Source organism: Poeciliopsis prolifica, unplaced genomic scaffold (genome assembly GCF_027474105.1).
Source record: "Poeciliopsis prolifica strain line A6 unplaced genomic scaffold, Auburn_PproV2 SCAFFOLD024, whole genome shotgun sequence".
In the NCBI taxonomy this organism is placed as follows: domain Eukaryota; kingdom Metazoa; phylum Chordata; class Actinopteri; order Cyprinodontiformes; family Poeciliidae; genus Poeciliopsis; species Poeciliopsis prolifica.
Window position 1 is genome coordinate 2726659 of NW_026562399.1, and position 12584 is coordinate 2739242.

General features: G+C 38.4%; 1 protein-coding gene across 2 annotated transcripts in view; it reads left to right on the top strand.

Annotated features, from left to right (window-relative positions):
• The window catches only part of doc2b (double C2-like domains, beta), a 104768-nt gene that overhangs the window by 36725 nt on the left and 55459 nt on the right, over nt 1–12584 (top strand). The window lies entirely within an intron of this gene.

Here is a 12584-nt window from a genome sequence, read left to right on the forward strand (position 1 = left end):
ACAACTGAAAACATAAAAAATGTTACAATTTTGGCCCCCAATTGAATCAGAACTACCACTTGTTTACATTTTGTTGCCTTAAACGATATGAGAGGTTGGACCAAATCATTACAATGTAAGTTACAAGCAGATGAACCCTGCTTTAATCTTCTCCACAGCTTTACCCCTGACTTGTCTGTTGAGTGTTTTTGGTGGTAGAATGACAAAATGGGAATAACATTAACCTGAATACACAGTTTTTCAAGGCTTTGCATGTAAAGTTCTTTTTGGATCTTTTATTAATGGACAGAAAATCCCACCAAATATTCATAGAAACGACTTAATGAATCCATGAAAATGGATGAAGGTAATTTTCTCGTCCCAAGCTTCTGTCATAGATGAAACCTTTGCTCATTTTCATGTGTCTCCTGACCTCTGCTTACCCGAATCATACAGCCACGCAGCGACCGCACGCACGCAGCGATCGCACGCAGCGATCGCACGCACGCAGCGACCGCATGCTTTGGCTGATTCTTTCCAGCCAAATGCATATTCCCGTCCACAGCCACTCATTTATCCCCTGTTTGATATTAGATCAAGTCGAGCTCAAAGTGGTGAGCTATTTGATGGGGATACAAAATTGTCTGCCTCATCCATTCCCCAGCTTGGCCAGTTCCTAGCAACCAACAAGATTAGACTGTCTGTTTCTGTGTGGTTTGGAAAGAACCGGAGTGCAGGCAGATACCGTAATCACATTATACAGATCTAATGCATGCATGCAAGCACACCAGATAAATACATATGTGCCTGTGAGTACACACACACAGACCTACAAACACACTCTCTCACCCACAGTCAACGGTTCAAAACCAGAGGTGGAAATAGTAAAAAATAAATCCACCCTGTTTCTGTTTCTTTTTATTTTCTCGTGGGATTTCTGATCCTTAACAATGAGAAGTGAGCGAAAAAGGAAACGCCAGGCTAAGTAAGCGTTCAGTCATTTGTTTGATCAGCAGGGCTATCAGGCCTAACAGACACCTTATCGCAGATGGTATTGTTCAAGCAGGGAGAACATCCAGGATCAACAAGAGGAGAAACTGCACAATGCATAACAGCAGGGAGGCAACCAGGCATGAAACACATGATTGATGGATGGGACTGATGCAAAATGGGCCAATCTGCGACAACGTGTAATTACTGTGTGACAGAGAACAGATTTACATTTATGGTGCTGTGGAGAAGTTTGAAACCAGTTCCTTTTCCTTCAGATTCTGCTCATAAGAGGCTGGAATGACTCATAACCCTGAAGTGAACCAGGTCAGTGGTTTCTGAAAGCATGTTGCAACATTTCTTTGGACTTCCGCTGCTTTTTCAACCATTTTCCAGCTGTTTTTGAACCGAACTTTGACAGTTTAATGTGTTGTCAGTTTCAATGGGATCAAGCAGTGGAACACTTTTAAACAATCAATAACATTCATTCAAGAATTTCTTCTTTCAAACCATTTTTTGTGGAATTCCATGTATAATATTAATTTTACTTATCAAGTAAGCATCACCCTGCATCCTGTGATTGAGTTGTAGAGTGATATAAGAAAAAGTTACAAATAAAACTATGAGAATAAACTCAAAATGTGAAAATAAAGAAGTAATATTATGAGAATACGGTTATAAAACAAGAAAAAAAGTCCTACTAGAGTAGTCCTACTGGGGTTAGGGACAGTAGAGCCCACAAAAAGCCTCCTGGAGGGGAAAGAAAAAATAAAAAAAGGCAAGCGTTACTAGTGTTGGACTCCTCACCTGTCCACAGTGTACCGTACCTTTCACCACTGATAACTAAAGACAGGCACCCTGCTGTGCCTCTGAAAGGACTAAAACATGGAAGCAAAAACCAAATAAATGAGTGCCAACTCAACACTTTTGCACAGTACTGTACGTACACTACAAAGCAAGAATGACGCATTTTGAAGCAGATCTATTCGACCTCCTGCTCTGAAAACAGACGTGATATTTTTGTTGGATGTTTTCTGACACGCGGCGCTCTCCAGAGGCAGGTATTACCATGCTGCATGATTCAGCCAGCAGGCATGTCATGCAAACCCAACCGTCAGCTTTCTGAACACATAACTGCTCCCTTGATCTCAGGAAACCTGGAAGAGATGTGCATCATCCCTTTAGAACAGCTTAAGCACCAAACATACAAAGCTGTGAGAACATGGAAGCCGTCAGAGTAATATTTGACGATAAGCGCTCCGCTTGATATTTGCTCTTTGTTCTGCTATCAGTGACACTCTTCGTCGTCAGGTGATCCGCAGGCGGAGCCCCGCCTGGATCAGACAGGAAGATTAAGCAGCATTGAGGCAGCGCTCCTTCACACAAGGCCAACTGTCTTCGTTTCAGTCTGTAATGTTTATTTTCATGCAACACGCATCTTCCTAGTGGAACGCAGCCTGTCACCAACCACAGATTTCACCATAATGTCACACAATCAGAGCCGCGGAGCAGTTTATTATCTGTTGTACAGAGGTGGGCAGGTGATTTATTATTAACAGCCTTTGACATCACAAGGTAGAGCAGTGAAAATCAGCACTGGATTAGTGGACCTTTTAGTTGTTCATAGGCTGTAGTTCCAGTTTTCATCTCTATTCGGTATTTTAAAGAAGAAATCTTATTTATCAACATCCTGCTAACTTAAAAGATTCACTGGACTCTTATTTTAGTAGGTGATATAGGGCTGAAACAATTATGAGTTGCGAGTAATTGATTATTGAAATATTCCTCAACTAATTTAGTAATTGATTATTGGTTGATTATTATTATTATTATTGCAGAATACAGACTATAAAAAGATCATTTGCTGACAGAAAAACACACTCAGAGCAGGAATTAAGCCAAATCTTAACAAAGTAGTTTGACGACACGAGCTGGAAATGTAATATTTTGGCTTCCGAGTTTCTACCAAAAATCTCAAAAAAATTTCTAAAAAAAACTTAGATATTTCTGAATTTCAAATAAATGTTTTGACTTTCGTAACACAGAACTTTCCAAGATTTTTTTCCATAAAATTTCAGAGATTAATCTCAGAATTCAGGCAGAAATTTACTCCTCTTTTTTTTTTCTATCTCTTTTTCTATCTACAACAGCCCTGATATGCCATCGTACAAAAACCCTAAAACTCAGCAGTTTTTTTCCCCTGCAGCTTTAACAGTAAGAATTTATAAAGCTGTTGTAAGCTTTAATGAGAATACAGAATTCAGCTAGTGTCTTGACTACAAAAGGTGACATCTCTATGTGTGTGGGTGTCTGTGCGTGTGTGTGTGAGGGGTGGGGGGGAGAATGCAGGGTCTCATTTCTTATCTTGAAGGCCTTTCTACCTTTTATTCTGTTGTCACTTCCCTTGACAGAATTTTACATCACGAGGGGAAAAGCAACAGCAGCAAGCCCTCGTCCCCCTGTCTAATCCACTGGGCTGCTGCTGCGAACGTACAGAAGGGTGGAGAAGATAACTTCTCTCGGGGGAGGCTGCCAGCCTCAACTTTTGATCAGCACCTCCCTTCATCTTTGTTGCCTCTCGAATGTGTGAATAGAAAATGCAGGCGAAGTTTGGCCCGAAAGCTAAACCGTGTTTAATCTCTCTCTTCCCAAGAATGTAACTTTGGGTAAACTCTGTGGTTGATGGATTTTCTGCTTCCACAATAAAGTGAATTTGCTCAGTTGTTGACAACTGTATCACAGAGCTGCAATGCATGCTGTGGTCTTCAGAGTTAGGTTGTGTACCTGGAATCCAGGCGACAACCTGGCAGCTCGATATTACTGGAGGAGAATCAATCTATTAAATTATTCAGAGGTGAATGAAAGACAGAAAAGATGTTTTGTGTTTCCAATCTTTGACATTTCTTTTTCTAAAAGTTGCCTAAAGTTCAGCCTTCTCCTGTTCACATGTTGGGTTCAAAATGATTCTTCTATTATATTTCTGCATGACAGTTTAGATTGGAATATTTAGCTTGGAAACTAAACATTTAGATCAGAACTAAATGTATAGTACATTTAGTCAACAGATTTTGAAGCAGAAGACTTTATCAAACAGAAATGTATTGAGCTATAGTGCTGCATGCTTACTCAAATTTTAATAAATGCTGGACATATTTATGTTAATTTTTTTTTCCTTTTGTAAGTTTAGTGATGTTAAATAATTACTTTTAATGGCTTCATCACTATCCAGAGGATAATTGTGCCATTATATTGGAACATAATTCTTCAGTGTATAAGAGTGAAAAAAAATGAATCTTTTTTTATTGTTAATTTAATCTGTAAAAGCTGCATGAGCACAAGTTGATTTCAAGGCTAACACAAATGAGGCAGGGATGTCATGGAAGTAGTTAATGCTATTCACTCCATGCATTGGTGGATTTAACACAAAGATAATTCAGTCTTGTTTAATGGTGCAAAAACGCGTCTCCTCCATGATTATCATGTCACCAAAGCCTGGAGTCATGTTCAGTCTTTATTTTGGGTTGTTTTGACGGAGCTCAAACCTGCCATTTATCAACACTCTCCATGGATTTTTGCTGCAGGCTATTTAGAATAAAGGTCAGCTCATTATGAATCTGGATGGGGGTTGATTCAGATATCAATTATTTGGAGGAAGCATTCCTCAGAAAACACCTTCAAAATAAATCGAATGAAATACAGCCAATGCAGTTTCCTCTCGTGGATTTGAAAAAGCATCCATTCACGAGACTTTTCTCTTCTCTACAAATCACTGCTGCCTTTGTGGTATCCCTCTCCTTTCATTGACCTTGGCTGCCAGGATGTCTAATTACTCATTTTAGGCTGAAGTATTTGAGATATCACATCCATTTTTAATCATGAAATAAAATGCTCAGCTATAATTTGGCCCCTCCGGTCCTGGAGATGAACTCGGCTGATGTGAAAAGCTCTGCAGGGCAGCAGCCAACTGCTGTGGCTGAGAGCGAAGACGGGGAAGATCAGGGCATCGCCGGAGGGCACGGCAGTGATCGTCAAACAGTTTGCACAAACTAAGATCCCTGAACGATCTACTGAGACAGTTACAAACATAACTATTAGCAATTTATCCTAAATAAAAAACAGAGCAAGTGTTTTTTCACAGAGATAAACACATTTTCATCAATCAGAGGTGACTAGTGTTGTCATTATGAATGTAGTGCAAATGTTAGCATGACAAATAGAAGTTTATGTAGCTTGGAATATATCAGCTAACAATTATTGCATTCAAAATATTGCATATTGCCACATATTCTCCAGACAGGAACCATGTATCTATTTGTGTGCATGTTTTATGCCAATCAAGGTTTTTTTTTTTTCCAGTAGGAAGTTTGTTTTGTTTACCCACTGACCTACTTTTGTGTTGCTGCTTTATGTTCAGCATGATTAGTAAAATATTAAGTACGCTTGCCCTATTATTGGAAGAAATTCACATAATAATTCCTCGATTATTCAGAACAAACTCTCATAGAGTTTGGAAAGCTCCAGTTTATTGGTTTAAACTCACAGCTCAGTTAGTATTATTTAAATATGTTTATTCATTTTCCTTTTTCCTCATGTTGTTCCAGAGATGTCTTTATGTCTTGACAGCAACACTTCCTGTCCTTGACACAGCACAGCCTAATGCTAGAAGCAGTTAGCTCCTCAGCGGGTGTCAAAGACGGATGGTTTTACAAACAGCAGGAGGGGAGTTTGTCACATTGAGTATAGATTCTAGGTTTTCATTCTACTGATATTTTCAGTCAGTGCACCAGAGAGGCCTTTGCTAATGTAGTAAAACACTCCCAACCCAAGCTGTGTGCATGAAAAACACTAATCACACTGCAAACGAGCCTAATTCACTGGTCCAGCGAGTAATGACTGTATTTACCAATCCAAGATTTTTTTTTCCTCCATCTCTTCCACATACAGTCTTTTTAGTCGCCTACTAAATTCCCAGACAGAAAGGATCCAAACAGGACAATTCATGTGTTGTAAATGGTGGCATGTAGCTAAAGAGGAAGGTGTTAATCGGAGAGTGTTACACTTCACTGGCCATCATGATTAAAATAAGCATGACCTCTGCTCCTGCCAGCTGCATTAATCTGTAAAGCTGCCATCAGGTTAATGGATGGAGTGTTCTTAAAACCACAATGGATTTATGTGTGAAATCCTGCGTGATTCATATTTTTGTGTGGACTTTATTTTGTTTTGTGAAGGAAGTTGCAAAAGAAATGAAGTTTGGGGACTGAAACATGTCATGTTTCTTTGTGTTCTTCTGTGGAAATGCGTTGGATTTATTTCAAGAGCAACTTTAAAAATGTGACACTGCCAACAGGAACGTCTTCACAAGCTTCACGGTATGAATACAGTGCAGCAACCTGTAGGCAAGTCGCTGCATTAATGTGTGCAAACCTACATTTGTGTGTCCTTGTAATTATATACATCTAAAAATATCTCCACCAAATAGCATTTCTTTCCATTAGTGCAGTTTGTGTATTCTGAAATCAAATGTTTTGCATGCCTTTATATAATAATAATCTACTAATGTATGCTTAATTAAATTACATTCAGGGCAAGTTTCCTTTGCATTCTAATTTGAGCAATTTTCATCATTTCAAAGAAATAAATACCCCCCGCTGAAAACTGGTGATCATGTTGATGGCAAAGAAGAAGAATGAAAAGTGAATCATTCTGGTTTTTTCTGCTGATGTTTTCATAATGGTTTTGTAAATATTTTTTCAATGAAATTACCTCTAACTTGCACTTAAAATAAAGACATAACACTGATTTTAATATGTGAAACGTGCTTATGCACTTAACCAATTTAAAAAAAAAAAAGAAAATAGGTGTGTTTCTGGTACACCTGTAAATCTGCAAACAGCAGCAACAGGCAACGAAGCTGCTTCACTTGACCCATTGGGGATTCATTTTTGCTTTAAAAACTATTCTGATTGGATGCTGAAAGACTATTGTTGTGTTCAAGTTTTGCTAGAAGCAGTTAGCCTGTTCAAGCCTAAAATAGCATCTCAATGCTAAACATGCAGCAGACAACAACACTAATGTCAGTGTCCACATTTCTAAAGAAGTTCCTGAAACACTTGGCACCAATCTGATGGTTAAATAAACTGTTTAACAAGACTTAAAACAATAGATATATTTGTTGTTGAACTCATGTCTCTTTACCCAGTAAATTAGCATCCAAAAGGTTTTTGAATTGAAAATGGTGCTTGTTTTGTTAATATATTGTTTTTGATCATAATCATTTTAATTGGATTCCATCACTAGTTTAGAATCATAAATTATATGTAAATTTATAATTGTATTTTTTGTTTGTGTGTGTGTTTTTAATACATTTGCAACTTGTTTCATAGTTAGCAGTATATTTATGTTTACAGGATACATTTTTCACTCTGGTTAATATTTTTTTGTCTGAAATTAAATTGGTTAAGAGGCAGTATTATGTATTTTCTAGGCACATAATGCCACTTTATATCACAATCAAGTAACTATATTCCCTTCTGTCGCTATTAAAATGTTGTTCATACAAAACAACTTTAAAGGCATTTGACGCTTTGAAATTTGGCCTCTGTCTCTTTAAGAAGCTCCATCTCTTTCTGACACTCTGCACATCATCACAACATTTCTCTATAAAATGTGATTTGATAGAGATCAAATCACAAGCCATTTTCAAGTGTTCTTCTGAGCGTTGGACAAAAACAGCGTTGGATAAAAGGCTGTGCAGATGTACATTTTCTGAATTCGCTGCAAATCTAATTTCCTCTGCCTCGTGTCCGAGGAGCAAAAGTAGCAAAACCCAAAGTGAGCCCAAAGTTAACTGCTTGATGATGCAAAGTGTTGCAGAAGGTTAACAACTCAACCCTACAAAGCCTGTGGAAGAACATTTAAAGTTGCAGATTTCAAAGGAATGCAAGGCACAATCCTGCCTCCTGACTCGCACAAGAAAGATCCCATCAGTTTCACACTTTGAGCTTTATAGATAGTGAAATAGAAGACAGAGCCCCGTATCAGCTTGTTGCTCGCTATCAACCCTTATTCTGACATTAGGTCTTTGTAATAGGATTGCAGAAAGAAAAGCTGGTTTTCTACTTATTCATAGAAGAATGTTTTTTGGATATTATTTATCCTGCTGGGATATTTGGAGGGTATGTAATGGGATTTTCTGAAAGGATTTATTTACAACCTGTAATACAAAAAAGTTTTATTTGATGTGCAAAAGCTGCTGTGCTGTTCTTACTTTGTAGATGGCTTGACAAAACAGACTTGCTGATGTATAAAACCTCTTCTGTACAAACGTAGGACATGAAACGTGTGAATATAAATGTTGAAAACGACTACAAACATGGGTGCCGTTTGTAAAGGCATAAAGTCAAAAATTAAAAATGTCAGTTTTAAACAAAGTATTTAGCTGGCAAGCTAAATATTCAGTTTAGGGCTAAATATTTTTGCTTCAAATTAAATATTTTGCTTTTAAATTAAATATTTAGTTGGTCTTGAAGCTGGTCCTGAAGAGTTTTTCAAACTCCCAGAGAGCCTCTGTGGTTTGAAAAATTGAAATGAATACAAAGAATATTTAATTTTCAGCTAAATATTTTGTTCACAAACTGAAAATGTAGCTTCAAACTAATTACTTTCTTGCTAACTAATTTAGTTGAGAGACAAATATTGTAACCTAAATATCTAGTTTGCAAACTACATATTTAGTCTATCTGAAGCTAAAACCAGGCTATGGTTTGAAAAATGTTAAGTGAATAAAATGATCCTCTAAACTCCAGAATTTAAAGTTGAATTTGTAAAAAATGTATTGCAATTTTTATTTTTAACACCAATTTGAAATTAAAGTCTGTTCTTTGTGGAAGTAAAAATTCTTTGCAATATCTTATGAAATACTTATACTTTTGCTTAATATGTTTTCTTCATCAGTGTTTTTTCTATTTGAAGTGGAAACAGTACACAAGTGATTCCCTTTAAAAAATTATTTTCAGCAAAAAGAGAAACAGTTTTAATTTGGAATTATGAATTGAATTAAACTATTGTCTTCTGTTGATGACAGAAAGTTACAAAAAAGTTTTTTAATGTGCTGATGTAACTCTGATGTTGTCAGCAGCATTTGGTAAATTAAACATCTTGTCTTCACAGTTCAACTGATTATCTGTCCAAAGACGTTACGATGTTCACTGGTTCACCATGTTTGAATCCTCATTAAGTGAGCGTGTGCCGTCATCGGCTCTCGAACTGAAGCGTTGTCTGGTTGGGAGACGTTTGTCTCGTGGTTCAGTAAATTACGGCTTGTGCCATTAACGGATTACCTTGCGGAGGAGGCTCGGGTCAGAACCCTCGTCTCTCTTTCATCAAACAACAAATCGGCTCGGTGCTGAAAGGCGAAGCAAATCTTTTCTGGAACCTGTCACCCCTCATGAGAGATTTCTGCTTCGTTGTGAGGCACAAAATGGTCCGCTGAAACAAAGCATGCAATCTAATTGTTCATTCAAGCACCACAGAGTGCTGACAAATTAACACTTGGGCAATTTGTTCGTTTGACTGGTGTACAGTAACACAACCAGCTTTGTGGAAGTTCTTTGTGCTTTCTGAGTCACTGTCGGAATCAAGCCGTTTATGTAGGATTGATGTTTTTACCGTAAGAAAAGCCAAAACAAATATTTGCCATTTACTGTGATACAGATAAATACGTGTGAATGCTAGTGAGTGGCTAAAGGAGGAGTTGCGCTGTGAATGAATTTTATGGGTTTGATATTCCATGAGGGTCAGATGAGGGTAACTCTTGTCATTTTTGTCTTGATCAGAAGAAATTAACGTCCTCTGGACGATGATGGGGTCATGACCCCCGTTATTTGGCAGGGATTCGAATTAGAGTGTCTGGTTCTTCATAGCAAAAAGGTCAAATAGAAGTGACGCTCGGATGAGACCCAGATACTTCCTGAGTGAAACGCTGCTGGTTGAAATCTAATGAGGCCTGAAGCTGGACAAGAAGACAAAAAGATACTGGGATAAATAAAGTTTCGGGTTTTTCATTGATTATAAATATATCCATCTGCCCATTGACTCACCCATCTATTTATCCGACCATCTACTGAGCCAACCTTTCATCCATCCATTGACTCCTCCGACCATTGATCTATTCATCCATTGATTCATTGACCCAACCATCCGTCCATACACAGAGCCATCCATTTATGGCACAGTGTGTGCATGTTTTCCTACTTTTAGTAAAAGGGGGCATTAACACCTTCTGTCCGCTTTAATCAAACTCAATTTGCCTAGAAAGTCCAGTTTGTTTGGGGATGTGTGTATCAAACTCTGAGTGAATACAACCAAAACAATGGGGCTCCTCTTGTGCTACACCATTTTTGTTTTCATGGTGTGAAGAAGGAAGTTACCCTCATGTCTTATTCAGAGGCTTTCTTGTCTTTTCCTTCAGTGGCTCTTGGAAGAGCGCCACCACAGGTCAGGAGGGGGAACAGGTTTTTCAGTGAGTTTGACTCAGTTTTAGCACGAAAGTGAACCGCAGTGGCTGAAAGTGGAACAAATGTTGCGGCTTTGATCTCCAATCAAACCGAGTCTATTTGGACTGTCATCTGTGAAAACGGCAAAGAGTTACTTCACTGATGAACCAAAAGATTTGATGTGATGACCTGCTTTCTCAATATTCATTTTTCTTAGAACAGCTTCTGCAGTTTGATTTCTAAATGGTCTAATTGCCCACCAGTCCTACCTGAAAATAAAGACTGGGAGTCATTTTCCCAGTCTGCTCCAGTCATGTCTGTCCTCTTCTCACACCAGCCTCTGAACTGACTGGATTTTCTCATTTGCTTTCGAATAAAAAAAACCTACATTTCCCTCTGCCACCATCGAGCCAATAATTAGATTGTAATGTGTTTGTCCCTGTACAGAGAAAGTCCTTGTTTTCCAGCAGAAACATGGACGGGGAGGTGACGGGTCGGTCAGCAGCAGTCAGTGGCGGTTTGGCCTGAAGGGGAGTAATAGAGCCAGTGCGGTGCGACTCGTAACTCTGACAGGAGCCATCAGTCAGAAACGCTGCTGTTCCTGTCGGCCGTGTCTCTGTCATCGGCTCTATTAACACCACATACACACACACACACACACACACACGCAGACAGCAGATCATAAAGGCCCTCTGACACCAACAACATGCTGCTCGTCACATCAGCTGTCACAACGCTTTACAGGCTGCGTGGAACCAAGAGGCATGTTTAAATGTCTTTAGATTTCGCTCACTGCCACAGAACCCACTTCCCCAAGAAAAGCTGAAAGTCTTTCAGTCGTTAATTAGGATTTAATGATGGATCTGGAGCCTTTAGATGGAGACTGAGCTCTGAATAAAGATGTTTGTCTTCTCATAAAGAGCAGTCATTCCTTTGAATTTTCCTTTCTAATTTCCTTCCTTCCACTCTGTTCCTTTCTCTGTGTATTTCTTTTTTCTCTCTTTTCTTCCCCTCATTTCAAGAATGTTCCTGACTTTTTTCCTTTTTCTGTTTATTTTCTCTACTTACTGTCTTGCTAAGTTTTTTTAAATCAATTTCCTTCCTCCCTTTTTACTTATATCTTTCCTTTTTCCTCATTTCTTTTCTTGTCCATTATCTTTCTTCCTTTCTTGCTTCTTTTCTTCCTTATTTCCTTCCCCCTAGCCTTTCTTCCTCATTTCCTCACTTCTTTTTATGTCTTTCCTTCATTATTATTTCTTAGATTATCTTCATTCATTTTTCTTTCTTCCTTTCCTTCCTTCATTCCCTGCCTTTCTTTCTTTTGCTCATTCTTTCTTTCTTTCCTTCTTTCTTCCTTTCCTTCATTTCTGCATTTCTTATTTCCATTTTTCCAGTTCTTTCTGTCGTCCTTATATTCTCTTTCCTTCCCTCAGTTCTTCATTTCTATTTATCTCCATCAGTCCTTTCTTCCTGTCTTTTCTTCCTTCCTTTCTTTCTAAATCTTTCCACTTGTTGGTTGTGTATTTCCCTAAAACCTCCATCCATATAGTTTCAAGACAGAAACAGTTCAGTAATTGTTTTTTCTCGTCTCTCATTGTTCAGATAAGTTTCTCTCTCTGTCTGTTCATCTGTTCGTCTGTGACTCCTGCATGTTTTTGCTACGAGGCAGAGCTTCGCCATGAGATTTGCTCAGGTTAATGTGCCTTGAGGTTTGCCCACATGAACGCTCGCTCGGTGTGTTTGTGGGTTAATGGATCCTGATGGAAGAAATGGAGTGAACCATTTCAAATCCAGCGTCCCTTTTACTTTATAGCTTAATAAACTGCATCAGATGACAGTTAGATTTACACCGAGAGCTCATAAAAAACGCGGCATCACTTTTATGACGTTATTACAAAACGCAGTAAATTAAATGTTCCAATGGGGGTCAAACTCTGCCTTTTTGTTCTCAACTGACTTTTAACTTTTCGCTGCCCTTTCAGCAGACGTTTCTTTTAGAAAATAAAAATGCTGCTTCGAGCAAAGTCTTCCCCCAGAACACAAATCATTTCACACAGCAGGGGAAGAAAAGGCTATATTTTGTTGGAGAAATGATTACGTTGTAAACATTTTAACTCC